Source organism: Mus musculus, chromosome 17 (assembly GCF_000001635.26).
Source record: "Mus musculus strain C57BL/6J chromosome 17, GRCm38.p6 C57BL/6J".
NCBI lineage: Eukaryota > Metazoa > Chordata > Mammalia > Rodentia > Muridae > Mus > Mus musculus.
The window spans coordinates 47,739,394-47,753,194 of record NC_000083.6 but is presented as its reverse complement, the minus strand read 5'-3'; the positions used below and the strand labels follow the sequence as shown (position 1 = coordinate 47,753,194).

The following is a 13,801-nucleotide window of genomic DNA, read 5'->3' as shown; positions in this document are numbered from 1 at the left end:
GGCAGCACCCCACACAGGGTGGCTCCCACAGGAGGGCCACAGCACCAGGTTCATCATCGGACACCTTAGCGAGCAGGGACAGTGAGAGGGGGAGACTGCCAGAAAGCCTAGCTTGTCTAGGGAACACAGTCGCCCCAAGGTTCCTTCCACGGTACCTGTGCCCTGACCCTGAAGTTAGCCCCACGAAGGAGAGGGGTAGCAACCCTACCACTCCCATTTTTCAGATGGAGAAACTGAGGTACAAAGCATGTAAGTGACTTCTCAGGGGCCATACCACTGAGACTCGGGGCCAGGCCAATTTGCTGGTGTGGAACAGCTACAAGTCAAGGGCTCCCCAATTTCAATGGGGGCCCACAGAATCCTCTTGTGCCCGATGCATTGGGCAAGTGGGCCAGAAGCATGGTTGGCCAGCACCCTCTGGAGAGAGGGTTCCTCAAGGGCAGGCACGGCCACCTGGGGTCTCTTCCTGCTCAAGCATGATCACAGCCAGCGCTCGTCCCCCATTCCTATTAGACTCCTTCCACCACTGAAAAGAAAGAAAGACAGGCGAGACCAACCCTAGTTATGTACGCTCTCTCTCCCCGGTATTCTTGGGGGTTCATTCCAGGATCCCTCTGGATGCTAAAATCCAGAAATGTCGTGTCTCTTACGTGCAGGACCTCTAACCCACATCCTCGGACGCTCTTTAAATCTGCTCCAGGTGACTGCAAAGCCTCACCTGGTCGTATTGCTTAGAAAACAGGGGCAGGAAAAAATGTGCTTATTCGACATATTACTTTTTATGTGTCTGTGTGTGCACCTGCGAGTGGGTATAGACACAAAAGGCAGAGCCCGTGACACTGGAGGTACAGGCAGTTTTTGAACAGCTAGTGTGGTGCTGGAAGCCAAACCCAAATCTCTCTGGAAGAGGGGCAATCTCTCTTAACCACTGAGTCTCCCTTTTAGACATTTTAAACCTGACTTCTGAATGTAGGACTCACAGAGGGGCACGCTGTATATACCAACTATATACCACATGCATGCTACTAAATATATGCAGAAATAGATTGATTCCTAAAAATGAGGGGCTGGAGAGGTGGCTCAGGAGTTAAAAGCACTTGCTGCTCTTGCAGAGGACCCAGCTTTGGTTTCCAGCACTCATGTGGTGATTCACAATCATTTGTAATCCAGTTCCGGGGAATCCCACGCCATCTTCTGGCCTCTGCAGGTACTGCATACACAGTATGCATAATTTGTAAAAAAAGTTAAGGATGAATGTGTGAATTACACCTGTGACAAGAAACTCACCAATGTGCCAAACACTTATCTAGCACCACGACCAAGTGCTGGCCAGATTCTGGAGCGACAGGAACTCCAGGGAGCCCCCAGGAAGGATCAAGTTTGTACAACCATTTAGAATAACATGTGAGCCCGGGCAATCCCACTCTGGTTATAGGCACTGTAAAGAAATCTATGTACCAACACCCCAAGAAACACACACAAGACAGAGTGCTGTTCCTGGCAGTGGAAAAGAAAGCCACCAAAGGTCTATGCCCAGGGAGATGGATGCTAGCGGCACAGAAAGAATCATGTTCCAGCCACAGGGAGTGGAAGCACGCAGACCCACCATGAATGGGAAAAGTACCACATGGGCATGAAGGTCCCTAGTGGTATCTGCACACTCATCTGCACTGAACTGAGTTGGATAAGGCTAAATCCAGAGACCCAGGGAGCTGGTCAGCACCAAGGTCAGGATAGTGTCACCTGGGCGCGACAACAAAGGAAGTCAGGAGCCACTCATCACAAAACCACAGTCTGGAGCCGGAGACTTGGCTGAGGGCTACGGGCCCATGCTGCTCTTGCAGTGCTCCTGAGTTCAGTTCCCAGCCCACAGCAGGTGGCTCTCAATCACCTAGAATTCCAGTTCCAAGGGATCTAATGACCTTTTCTGGACTGTTGTGGCACCTGCGCTCACATGCACACACCCTCAAGCACACACACACACAATTAAAACACTAACAAATAGGGCTGGAGGGATGGCTCTGGTTAAAAGCACTGGCTGCTCTTCCAGAAGACCTGGGTTCAAGTCCCAGCACCCACATGGCAGCTCACAGCTGTCTGTGACTCTATCAGAACCCTCGAGCAGACATACATGCAGGCAGAACACCAAAAAGGGGGACCGGGAGGGGGGAATTAATTAATTCTGGGCAGTGGTTGTGCACACCTTTAGTCCCAGCACTCAGGAGGCAGAGGCAGGCAGATCTCTGAGTTCAATGCCAGCCTTGTCTTCAAAGCAAGTTCCAAGACAGCCAGGGCTACGCAGAGAAACCCTATCTCAGAAAAAACAAAAAAACAAAACAGAAATTAAATAAAAATAAAGCCAAGGTAGTGGCTAGTTCTAGAAGTGACGAAAGCTGTTCTTTGTTGCTGCGTTACGTTTTCCCCCTATGTAAAACAGTTCAAGGCTGGCCTTGAACCCACAGAGATCCACCCCGTCTATCTCCTGAATGCTGGCATCAAAGGTGTGAGCCATCATTCCCCAGCTCACAGGAGCTGCTTTCAGACTTCAGGTCGAGTCTCCTTGTCCATGGAGGTGCTTGTTCTCTGGGGAGCCCCTTTTATTTAAAAGATTTCATTTTATCCATGTGTGTGTGTGTGCATGTTTGTATGTGCACACATGCAGAGATACCCTGGAGTCCAGAAGAGGTGTCAGCTCCCGGGAGCTGGAGTTACAGGTGGTTTTGAGCTGCCTGATATGGGTTCTGGGAGCCCAACCAGTTCCCCACAAGAGCAGCATGTATTCGTAACCACTGAGCCATCTCTCCGGCCCGCCACTCTCCCCTTTATTTATTTAGTACTTGTGTGCACATGATCATTCACAGTACTCCTGAGGAGGTCAGAGGTCAGAGGTCAACTCCCAGGAGTCTGCTCTCTCCCCTGGCTCCCCGTGTGGGTTTGGGGATCAAACTTAGGTCACTGAGCTTAACAGCAAGCTCCTCGCTTACCTAAGCCAGCCTGCTGACCCAGTCACTTCTATACTCCTTTATTTATGCTGTCTTTGGCAACTGTGCCATATTTCACAATAAAACAGGGCAGGAGAGGACAAGATATAGGTAAATAGTAATAGAAATTCTAATATTTTCTTCCCACACCTGGCTTTGAAAAACACTATAATTAGGCTAAAAAAAATTGGATGATAACCTATAATTAGTCATAGTTCTGGAGTATGTGACAATGCCCGGGGCCCTCTCTCTTCTATGAAGACCCCCCCCTCGATGTGCCCAGCATGGCCCAGGTTGCAGGCTGCCCCTCAGTGAAGCAGAGCTGGCTACCACAGCCTCTTCCTCACCCTAAGCAGGCTGCCCCTCCCCAGATAAGGACAGAGTGACTGTGTCAGGCAGGTGCCTGCATGCGTATCTTGTTCTCCCATAGGCCATTGCTAAGAGTGCCCAATGGCAGGACCCAGAGGCTCACTCTGGGTCATCCTCTGAGCATGAGGAAGACAGAAAAAGAAATAAAGTGGGTGGAGAGCAGGAAAGAGAGAGAGAGAGAGAAAGAGAGGGAACACTAGAGGTAGACATTGGGACTGTTCTGGGTTCTGTGGATGTGGAGGAAGGAGAGGGGTAGGAGGTGAGTGGAGGGGAGAGAGAGAAGGTAATGGCAGAGAGAGAAGCTGGTGCGCTGTCCTCGGGCCTCTAAGTGCACATACCTCACAGCCCCAAGGCTTCTATACAGCAGGTGAACAGCCCGGGGCCTCCCCTCTCCTCCAGAATGCCTAGAAAGAAGGATTCTGTCCAGGAGGAGTGCCTCCTGGGCCTGTAGCAGTGACGCCAAGGACAAGAACCCAGGGTGAGGCAGAAAAGCCCTCCCTTAGGGATCAGAAGGCAGGAAGGGCAGAGGACTCACCCAAGAGCCGAGAGGCCCCATTCACCTCTCTCATTCTCTCAGCTGGCTGCCTGCCTTTCTCTGATCTCTGCCGAGACTTCCAGAAGTTTCCATTCCTAACCACCTACTTGGACAGCACAAGGTTGGCTGCCAAGTAAACATCTGGTACCCGTCACTGTCCCGAAGGCCATGGGCAGGCAGCTCGGCTGCGGCTAGATCTCTAAGTCCCAAGCTCTGTCCTCCTCTCAAGAACACAGAGGCTGTGCCAGCCAGCTGCTAAGGCTCCAGTCAGCCCAGGGCTGAGCCGGCCAGCACTGCCCTGTGGGCTGGCTGAACACACCTGGCAAGAGCTCGGCCTGGGTGAGTGACAGTGGGGTGGACAGTATAGGATGTCACCTCATGGCCACTGCACATCCCTCAGGGACTACAGGGGCAGAACAGGTGCTGTCCCCAAACTGATTATAAACAAACCAGAGGACAGGCTGTGACTACCCTTGCCAAGCACGCAGAAGCCCCGCCTCTCTCTCCCCACATACCTACTGGTGGAAAAGGGATGGGATGGGAAGGCCAGCAGTGTTTCTATGGGGAGAGCAGGCAGGGCACCCCAAGCCAGAAGAGCTAGGGCAAGGACAGAGCGGAGCAGAGGCAGAGGACCAGGGTGGTTGCTGAGCTGTGTATGAAGTCCTGGGCATCAGTGGTGAATACCTACAGAGAAGGGGTCATGGAGGCCTCATTTCTGGGCATGTGATTTACTCAGCTGTGTTTACTCATTCGGCCTGAAAAGCTTTACCGGCATCCACTGCATAGAAGGCTCTCCTCTGGGCAGGAGGAATGGGCCCCAACAGACCGAACCCCTGTCCTGAGAGGGCATCAGAGGTCTGGTACCTTCAATCATCGGTTACATGGGATGCTAAGATCCTCCCTGGCAGCTCTCTCCTCCTCCTCCTCCCCCTCCCCCCAACACCTTCCTTCCAACCTCTTCCTATTTCTAAAGACCCCTCCATCCCCGAGACCCCGCTCTCCTGACAACACCCTCAAGGCCCAGGTGGCATACACCTGTAATCATAGCACTGGGGAAGATGAGACCGAGGTAGGAAGACTGAGTTTAAGCCCAGCCTGAGAGGCACACGGGATATACAGTGAGACCCTGCCTCAGATTTCTAAAACAAACGAGCAAACAAACAAAACCAGCCAGGGCGATACACACTTGTCACCCCACTGCTCAGAAAAGGGAGGCAGGAGGAGAAGGAGGTTTAAATCATCCTTGACTACACAGAGATGCTAAGAACAGCCTGGGCTGCATACGACAGGTCTACACAACAACAACAAAAATCTACCCATAGGCCAACATGTCAGCTCGGCGAGCACAGGCGCTTGCGGCCAAGCCTGAAGACCTGAGTTTGATCTTGGGTCCCGCATGGTAAAAGAAGAGAAGTAATTCCTGGAAGTTGTCCTCTGACCCTGACAGAAGCACCATAGCTTCACACACACGCACGCAAGCACGCACGCAGACACACATTCTCACACACATGATTATAAGTAAATGTAATTTTTAGTAAGTTAATATAATTTTTTAAGTAACATAAATAAACAGCCCAGAACCTTCTAGATGAAATGGTCTCCCACAGGGGTCTTCCTAGCATCTTTCTGACCCGAAGAAGAGATAACTATTTCTTTCTTTCCTTTTTAAAAAAAGGTGTATTTATTTATTTTATGTATATGAATACACTGTATAGCTCTCTTCAGAGACACCAGAAGAGGGTACCAGATCCCATTACAGATGGTTGTGAGCCACCATGTGGTTGCTGGGAATTGAACTCAGGACCTCTAGAAGAGCAGTCCTTTCCAGCCCGAGAACTATTTCTTTTATGTGTTCTTTATGCTTACTGCTAGTGTGCAGTGTGATTCAGGGGCAGGTGAGAGGACTCCCAGATGCAAGCGTCTGTGTGCCAGCCTGAGGGCACGTTTGCAATGCACACAAGGTGGAGGAGAACAACACAACGCCATCCTCTACTTGGCATGGTGGTCCACACCTTCAATCCCAGCGCTCAGCAGGCAGAGGCAGGTGGATCTCTGTGAGTTCCCAGTCTTACTGGTCTACAGAGTGAGTTCTAGGGCAGCCAGGGCTATGTAGAGAGACCATAAAAAACAAAAGAAATGTTGTCTTCTACATCACATGCGTGCCCTGGCACGTACCCGCACCATCATAGGGACCAAGAATCAGATGGCTAAATAGTGCTGAGTTTCCTGGGGTACTCAAATGTGGGTGTGGTTGAAGTGTCCCCTAAGGGTTGAAATTTAATCTCCATTACTCAAAGTGGGGATTAGGACACTGGAAATACAATCCAAAGCTCAGAGGTAGGGCCTGGGAAGTGAGCAGAATTGGGTTAAATTATCACGGTGACTGAGTCCTTTGTAAGGCCAGAGCCTAAAGACCACGGTTTGTATACCCAAAGCCTGCACAAAAAGCCAGACATGGGGGGCTGGAGAGATGGCTCAGTGGTTAAGAGCACTGACTGCTCTTCCAGAGGTCCTGAGTTCAAATCCCAGCAACCACATGGTGGCTCACAACCATCCGTAACGAGATCTGGAGCCCTCTTCTGGAGTGTCTGAAGATAGCTACAGTGTACTTACATATAATAAATAAATAAATCTTTAAAAAAAAAAAAAGGCCAGACATAGCGGCATGTGCTGATAATCTCAGCACTAAGTGAGCAAAGACAGGCAGATCAGCCTAGACGAATTAATACACGTCAGGTTCAAGGAGAGACTCTGCCTCAAAAATACACAAATAATCTGTGTGGTGGTGGTACACACCTTCAATCCCAGCACTCGGGAGAGGCAGGTGGACCTTTGAGCCAGCCTGGTCTACAGAGTGAGCAATTTCTAGGACAGCCAGGGCTGTTACACAGAGAAACACTATCTTAAAGAACAACAACAAAACAAAACAAAACAAAAAAACAAATAAAGCAAGCAAAAAAATAAATAAATGTGTTGTAATAAAGGGCACACAGTGCTGATGTCTGGCCTACACACACACAAATGCATGCACTACACACACATACATACATACACACATGCACACACATACATACACACATGTATACATACACATGCACACACATACATATACATGCACACACACACATACATAATACACTCATACATACATATATACATGCACATATTACACACATACATATACACACAAATACACACATCACATACATATACACACATACATACAATCACACATACATGTACACATGCACATATTACACACATATACACACATGCACACACACATATTCGCATACACATACAGACACACAAGTGCACACACGTACATACATATACACACATACACACATACATACTAAAAAGCCCAAGCACCACACACACATCACCCTCCTCTCAACACAAGGTCAGAAGGGTAACATCAGATGTGGTCCCTAGCTTTCAACACAAACTGTGAGTTAAAACCAAACCCTATTTCTTTATAGGGTTACCGATTCTCTGGTGTTCTGTTATAATCACTCAAAACAGACATGGGCATGGACACAGTACATGGAAGTCCAGGGCAGAAATGGTGCTGCACAGCTCAGAAGAGGCCTGCCTTGGAGATCTGCCTTGAAAGATGACACCAGCCAAAGAAATCCAAAACAGTCTAAGACAACACCACTAGGCACACTGGCTTCATTTGAAAACGTGTGTCATCCCAGAACTCAGGAGGCAGAGGCAGAAGGATCACATACATAGTGAGACTTTGTCTCAAAAATAAGTAAAATAGGGGCTGGAGAGATGGCTGAGCAGTTAAGAGCACTGACTGCTCTTCCAGAGGTCCTGAGTTCAAATCTCAGCAACTACATAGTGGCTCACAACCATCTGTGATGGGATCTGATGCTCTCTTCTGGTCTGAAGAGAATGACAGTGTACTCATATATATATAATAAATAAATAAATCTTTAAAAAAAGAAAAATAAATAAATCTTTTACAAAATAATTATTTTTAAAATGTAAGTAAAGCGGGGCTGGAGAGATGGCTCAGCGGCTAAGAGCACTGGCTGCACTGGCAGAGGACCTGGGTTCAATTGCCAGCAACCACAATGGTGGCTCACAGCTGCCTGTAACTCCAGTTCCAGGGTATCCAACACCCTCTGCTGGCCTCCACAGGTATTGCATGCATGTGATGTGAGCAAGTCAGGCTAAACACCTATACACATAAAAATGGGGAAAAAACGATTTTAAAAGAAAAATAAAAAAGCAAATAAAATAGGGCTGGAGAAATGACTCGTTAATGTCATTAAGGGTGCCTGTTGCTTTTTCAGAGAAAACCTGAGTTTGGTTTCCAGCACTCAGCGCAGATAGGACACAACTGCCTGTAATTCCAACTCCAGGGTCTCTGATGCCCTCTCCTGGCCGAATTGGGTAACTGCACTCATAAGCACACATACCCATATATATAAACACACATTACTTAAAAAAAATAATAAAATACTGGCCGTGAGGTTGGTTCAATGAATACTCAATCACAAGGGCGGACCTATGTTCAATCCTACGGCCCGTGTAAAACTGTGGGATGTGATGGTCCAAGTTTATAATCCTAGGGCTAGAGAGACACAGAGGTTCACTGGCCAGCCAGTCTCCCTAAGAGGTGAGCTCCAGACAAAAGAAAGGTCCTGTCTGAAAGAAGGTGGACAGTGTTGCTGAGTGTGACACCCAAGGTTGTTCTCTGGTCTCTGCACACATAAACACACCTACGGGGACACACATACATACACACACACACACACACACACACACACACACACGGACACACACACGGACACGGACACGGACACGGACACGGACACGGACACAAACATAAAACCTGTGAAACTACTTAAACATGAGATGTGAAGCAGCGTGGCGACAGCTGATATGGTGTAGTCCCACTGGGGACTTTGCAGGCAGGCTTGGTGTCGGAGCTGTTGCCCTAGACTCCAGGGCCTAGAGAAAGGGCGTGGGAACCAGTAGGGCTTTGCTTTCATCCTGGGGCCCAAGCCCCACCCCAGAGACCGGGAGGCGGGGCTACTCTGTAAGAGCTCCCAGGTGATTCGAACCGCCAGCCAGGCCTGTCATGAGAGGGAAGGGTCCAATGGCCTCCTAGAAAGCTATGTCTTCATTGAAGGTCATGGCCGGGCAGTGGTGGCGCACGCCTTTAATTTGGGAGGCAGAGGCAGGCAGATTTCTGAGTTCGAGGCCAGCCTGGTCTACAGAGTGAGTTCCAGGGCTACAGAGAAACTCTGTCTCGAAAAACCAAAACAAAAAAACAAACCAAAAAAAATTTCTTTTTGGTGAAAGCAAGGAAGCCGGGAAGGCAGAAAGCACTTGAAGGAAGGATAGCTGAAACAAGAGCGTCGGGATCACTGCTTTCTACACACATCCTTCTCTGGGACTCCCACTGTATTGTAACTCTCAACAAGGTGGAATGCCCCCACCCCACCCCCAGCAAAACTGGCACGGCACTGGCCAGACTCCGTTCTCCTCTTCCTTATTCTCCCAGTTAAGACCAGGACCACGGTGAGGGTCAAGCTCTGGGAACTGTGTGAGGCTCTAGGTTTGATACCCCAGCATCAGAAGGGAGAAAATATGTGTATCTGTAATATATGTTAACAATACGTGTGTGTGTGTGTGTGTGTGTGTGTGTGATGAAACAATGATCCTGCCTGATCTTCTGCCTCTCTGGGCTGTCCTCCCATCTCCCCCGCTGCCAACCCACTCTACAGCAAAGCACTTCCTGTGGGTGAGATAAGTCTCGGTCCTTCCCTATCGCTGGGACGTTATCTCTGCCCTCAGCAAGAGGATCGGCGTCTCTGGTGCAGAGTGGAAGAGGAGGGCGGGCAGAGAGGGGAGGGAAGAGCCGTGCCTAGGACAGGGGATGCAGACCAATGTCCCACGGGGAAATTCAAGGGGTAGAGACACTCCCTGCCTGCCAAATCCCATGCAGTACCTAGTCAACTGAGGAGAACAAGCCCGGAATGGGAGATGGGGTTGTAGAGTGTAGCAGGGACTGTGGCCAGAGTCTGCAAAAAACCTTAGACATACAGGTATTTATTTTATAAGCATGGGTGAGTGTTTTGCCTGCGTGTGTCTGTGCACCACATGCATGCAGAGGCCAGGAGAGGGCGCTCAATTCCCTAGACCCAGAGTTAGAGATGGTTGTGAGTCACTGTATGTGCGCTGGGAATTGGGTGTGCTGGAGAGCAGGGTGCTCGCAAGACGTCCTGGAAGGTGGGGTTTTTTTTTTGGGGGGGGGAGTTGTTGGTTTTGTAGTTTTAATTATTTTTTTCTGTCATACAATACATCCCAACTGCAGTTTGCCCTCATGCCAGACCCTCTCCACCCCCACCCTCACCCCTACCCACCTCCTCTCCCCTGTACATTTCCCCCTCCCCCATTTCCCGTCAGAAAAAAATAGACGTCCCAGGGTGGGAGAGATGGCTCAGTGGTTACCAGCACTGGTTGCTCTTCCACACCCACACAGCAGCTCACAACTGTCTGTAACTACACTTCCACAGGCTCCAACACCCTCACACAGACACACATGCCATACATGCAGACAAAACAAATGCACATACAATAAAAATACTTTTTTTAAAAATTAAAAAAAAAAAACAGACCTCCCAGGGGTATCAACCCAACACAGCATAACAAGTTATAAAAAAAGACACGGCACAAACCCTCATATCAAGGCTGGACAAAGCAACCCAGTAGGGGAAAAAAAGTCCCAAAGAAGGCAAAAGAGCCAGAGACACTCCCACCCCCACCCCACTGTTAGGGGTCCTACAAGAACACCAAGCTACCCAATGCAGAGGCTGTGGCTCAGCCCCAGTCAGGCTCTGTGTTGTCAGTCAGGCTCTAGGAGCTTCCATCCTGTGAGCCATGTTCTCCTGACTCATCTCCTTGAGCCTTCTGGAACCTACAAGCCTTCCTCACCTAGAAGATGTTATATTTTAGGGTGTTAGATACATAGGGTGGCCTGTTGGAACCCTTAGTGCTATTTAAAGATATATTTATTTTATGCATATGAGTACACGCTGTAGCTGTCTTCAGACACACCAGAAGAGAACACCAGATCCCATTACAGATGGTTGTGAGCCACCATGTGGTTTCTGGGAATTGAACTCAGGACCTCTGGAAGAGCAGTCAGTGCTTTTAACCACTGAGCCATCTCTCCAACCCACCCTCAGCTTTTTAAAAAACTGTATGTACATGTGTGTGTAACTTTGGCAGGAGGTAGGGCAGAGTACGCATACCCGTGGAAGCTGAAGGAGGGTGTCGGGCCCCTGGAGCTGGAAATACAGGTGCTTGTGAGCTGCTCAACATGGGTGCCAGAGTCCAGACCTCTGGAAAAGTAGCAAGTGCTCTAACCACTGAACACTCTCTCCCAACCCACTCACTGATTTCCTTTTTAAAGACAGGGTCCCATGCTTCTCACACGGACCTCAAACTCACTCTCATAGCAGAGAATGACCTTGAACTTCGGATCCTCCTGCCTCTACTTCTCCAGGGCTGAGATTACAGGTGTGTGCCACCATGCCCAGCATATTTGGAACTGGGGATTAAACCCACGGCCTCCCACATGCCAGGTAAGTACTCTATTGTATCCCGGCCTTCCACAGCTCTCTTCCTCTTGAAGCACTGCAGGCTTCTGTTTCTCGTTTAGATGTACAAAATGACAAGATGAAAGAGCTTCGTGAGTTGAGTGAGTGTTTGTTATTTTAGTTCTCTGTGTATTCTGGGCACCGCCGCATTTGGCCCTTGCTCTAGGTTTCTCTAGGTAGGGCTAACAGAGTGTGCACTTCTTAGTCATGGAAACAGAGGCAGTGCTTGCTAAACAGCTTGCCTAGGATCCCATAGTGGGACATAGCAGTGTTAGGACTCCGAGACAGGCAGCCTGGCCCCCAGAGCCCAAAGTCCCAATGTTCACCCAGACCAAGTTACACTCAGTACAGTGCTAAATACATGGTGGCTGGGGTTAAATCCTGACGAAATGGGACACATGAGCCAGCTTTGGTTTCCAGGACTCCAACAGTCCCCAGGTCTTCTACCACCCACACCCTCCATTCTGAAGCCTCCTGTCCTGTCCGTGGGGCAGAGACCTGGAGCAAGTCTTTACTGGAGGGGGGCCCACCGATGATTAGTGCTTAGGCAAAAGGACACTGAGCAGAGCCAACTGGAGATGGTAAGTGGGGGCTCTGGAGCCTGGTCCTTTGACCTTGTGACTTTCTCAACCAAAGCTCTCACTGCCTTTCCTCCACATCTGATGAAACAAGTCCTTATGAGGGCGTCCTGTGGCTTAAAGGGCATGTTATCCACGGTCAAAGCCACATACCCAGAAGGCTGTGGGCACCTATCTCCTTACAGGACTGAATTTCCCAGTGGTCCTATGGGCACCTGGCTCAGCAACTCAGAAAAGAGGCCAGGAGATAAGGGTAGCCCCAGGGCAGAAGACCCTGGGCAGCAAAAAATAAGGTCCTCAAACTACCTCCCCTATCCCCAGTCTTTAAAAAAAAATCTTTTTTATATACTTGTTTTTATTTTAATTTTTATTTTATGTGTGTTGGTGTTTGCCTGGATGTATGTCTGTGTACCACGTGTGTACAGTTCCGGGGAGGCCAGAAGAAAAATCTAATCCCACAGGACTGGAGTTGTGAGCTGCCATGGAGTTGTGACCTGCCATGTGGATACCGGGGAATTGAACTGTAGTCCCCCCAGAAGAGCAGCCACCAGCACACACACCATCTAAAGGAGAACTGCTGGGAGAGAGGGCTCAGTGGAGAAGAGCTCTGGTTGTTCCTCAGAGGACAAGCTCAGGTCCCAGCACCCTGATTGGCAGCTTACAATTGTCTGTAACTCCAGCTGCAGGAGATCTGATACCCCCTTCTGGACTCCATAGGCACTGCACTCCATGTACACATAAATAAAAAGTAACTAAAACAAACAAACAAACACTTCTGGCCTACACTGATGTGATTTTCTTCAGGAATTACGGATGTGGATCTTGCAATCAGTTGGGCCTGGCTTAGAACCTCACCCCTCCTCTTCCAGGCTGTGTGGTTCCCAATAATTTACTTAACTTCTTTGACTCAGTATAACGAACAATAATCCCTACCTAGCTTGATGCAAAGAGACACATTCTATGCTGGCAGCTGGGGTTTGCAGCTCGGTTTTATTACAGTCCTGCTCTGGTAGAATTAATATTCTAATGAATACACTGCTGTGTTCTCGTGACTCTATCAGAGTCATCCATCTACACAATTCATCCACAAAGAAGCCACAGAGAAGACTTGATTCCACAAACTCTACCATGTACTCACCAGGTACCTGGCCTTCTCTGCCCTTAATCTTCACAGCTGCCTAACAGGTGGCTTCAAAGCACATGTGTAGAGGCTGGCTGCATCCCGAGACAGGGATACTTCTGGAAGCGCTGAGAATCTGAGCTCCCCACCCCCACCTCCCTACTAGAGGAGGCCAACTCAATTCCCACTGTCATTGCTATGACAGCCCCATGCTGGGCCCCAAGTGTCCCCTGCCCTCCATCCCTAGGACAAAGGCTCAACCTGGCTCTCATGCCAGCTGTGGTTGGGGAAACCCCTGCTGCCTGCAAAAACCAACTTGACTTTGAAAAGGAAGAGACAGAAGCCAGGGGGAGGGGTGGCTGGGCCACTCCCTGTGGGGGCAGGTGCTAAGTAACTCTATAAACCCTGGCTAACGAAGCAATTACAGCCATAAACAGTGCCCAGGAGGGATCAGGGCCAGAAGCCAGACCCTCAAAGGGCAGCCAGGCAAGGGGTGGGTCCCCCTCCCACTTACTTCCCAGCATCCAGGAAATGGGGTGGGGGCGGGGGGCGGCTCACTGCTGATGGGATGGGCGGGCACTGGACACCCCAGC

General features: G+C 49.5%; 1 protein-coding gene across 4 annotated transcripts in view; it reads right to left on the bottom strand.

Moving 5' to 3' along the window:
• The window catches only part of Tfeb (transcription factor EB), a 55,380-nt gene that overhangs the window by 39,222 nt on the left and 2,357 nt on the right, over nucleotides 1–13,801 (bottom strand). Inside the window, exon 1 of one of the 4 annotated variants that reach the window (XM_030249637.1) lies at nucleotides 13,227–13,453. The exons of 2 other annotated variants lie outside the window; for them this stretch is intronic. The gene's annotated coding sequence lies outside the window, so the exon portion shown is untranslated. Of the gene's footprint in view, nucleotides 1–3,885; nucleotides 6,146–13,226; nucleotides 13,454–13,801 lie in introns of those variants that run through there. One more of the 4 variants, XM_006524007.4, reaches the window with a different exon arrangement.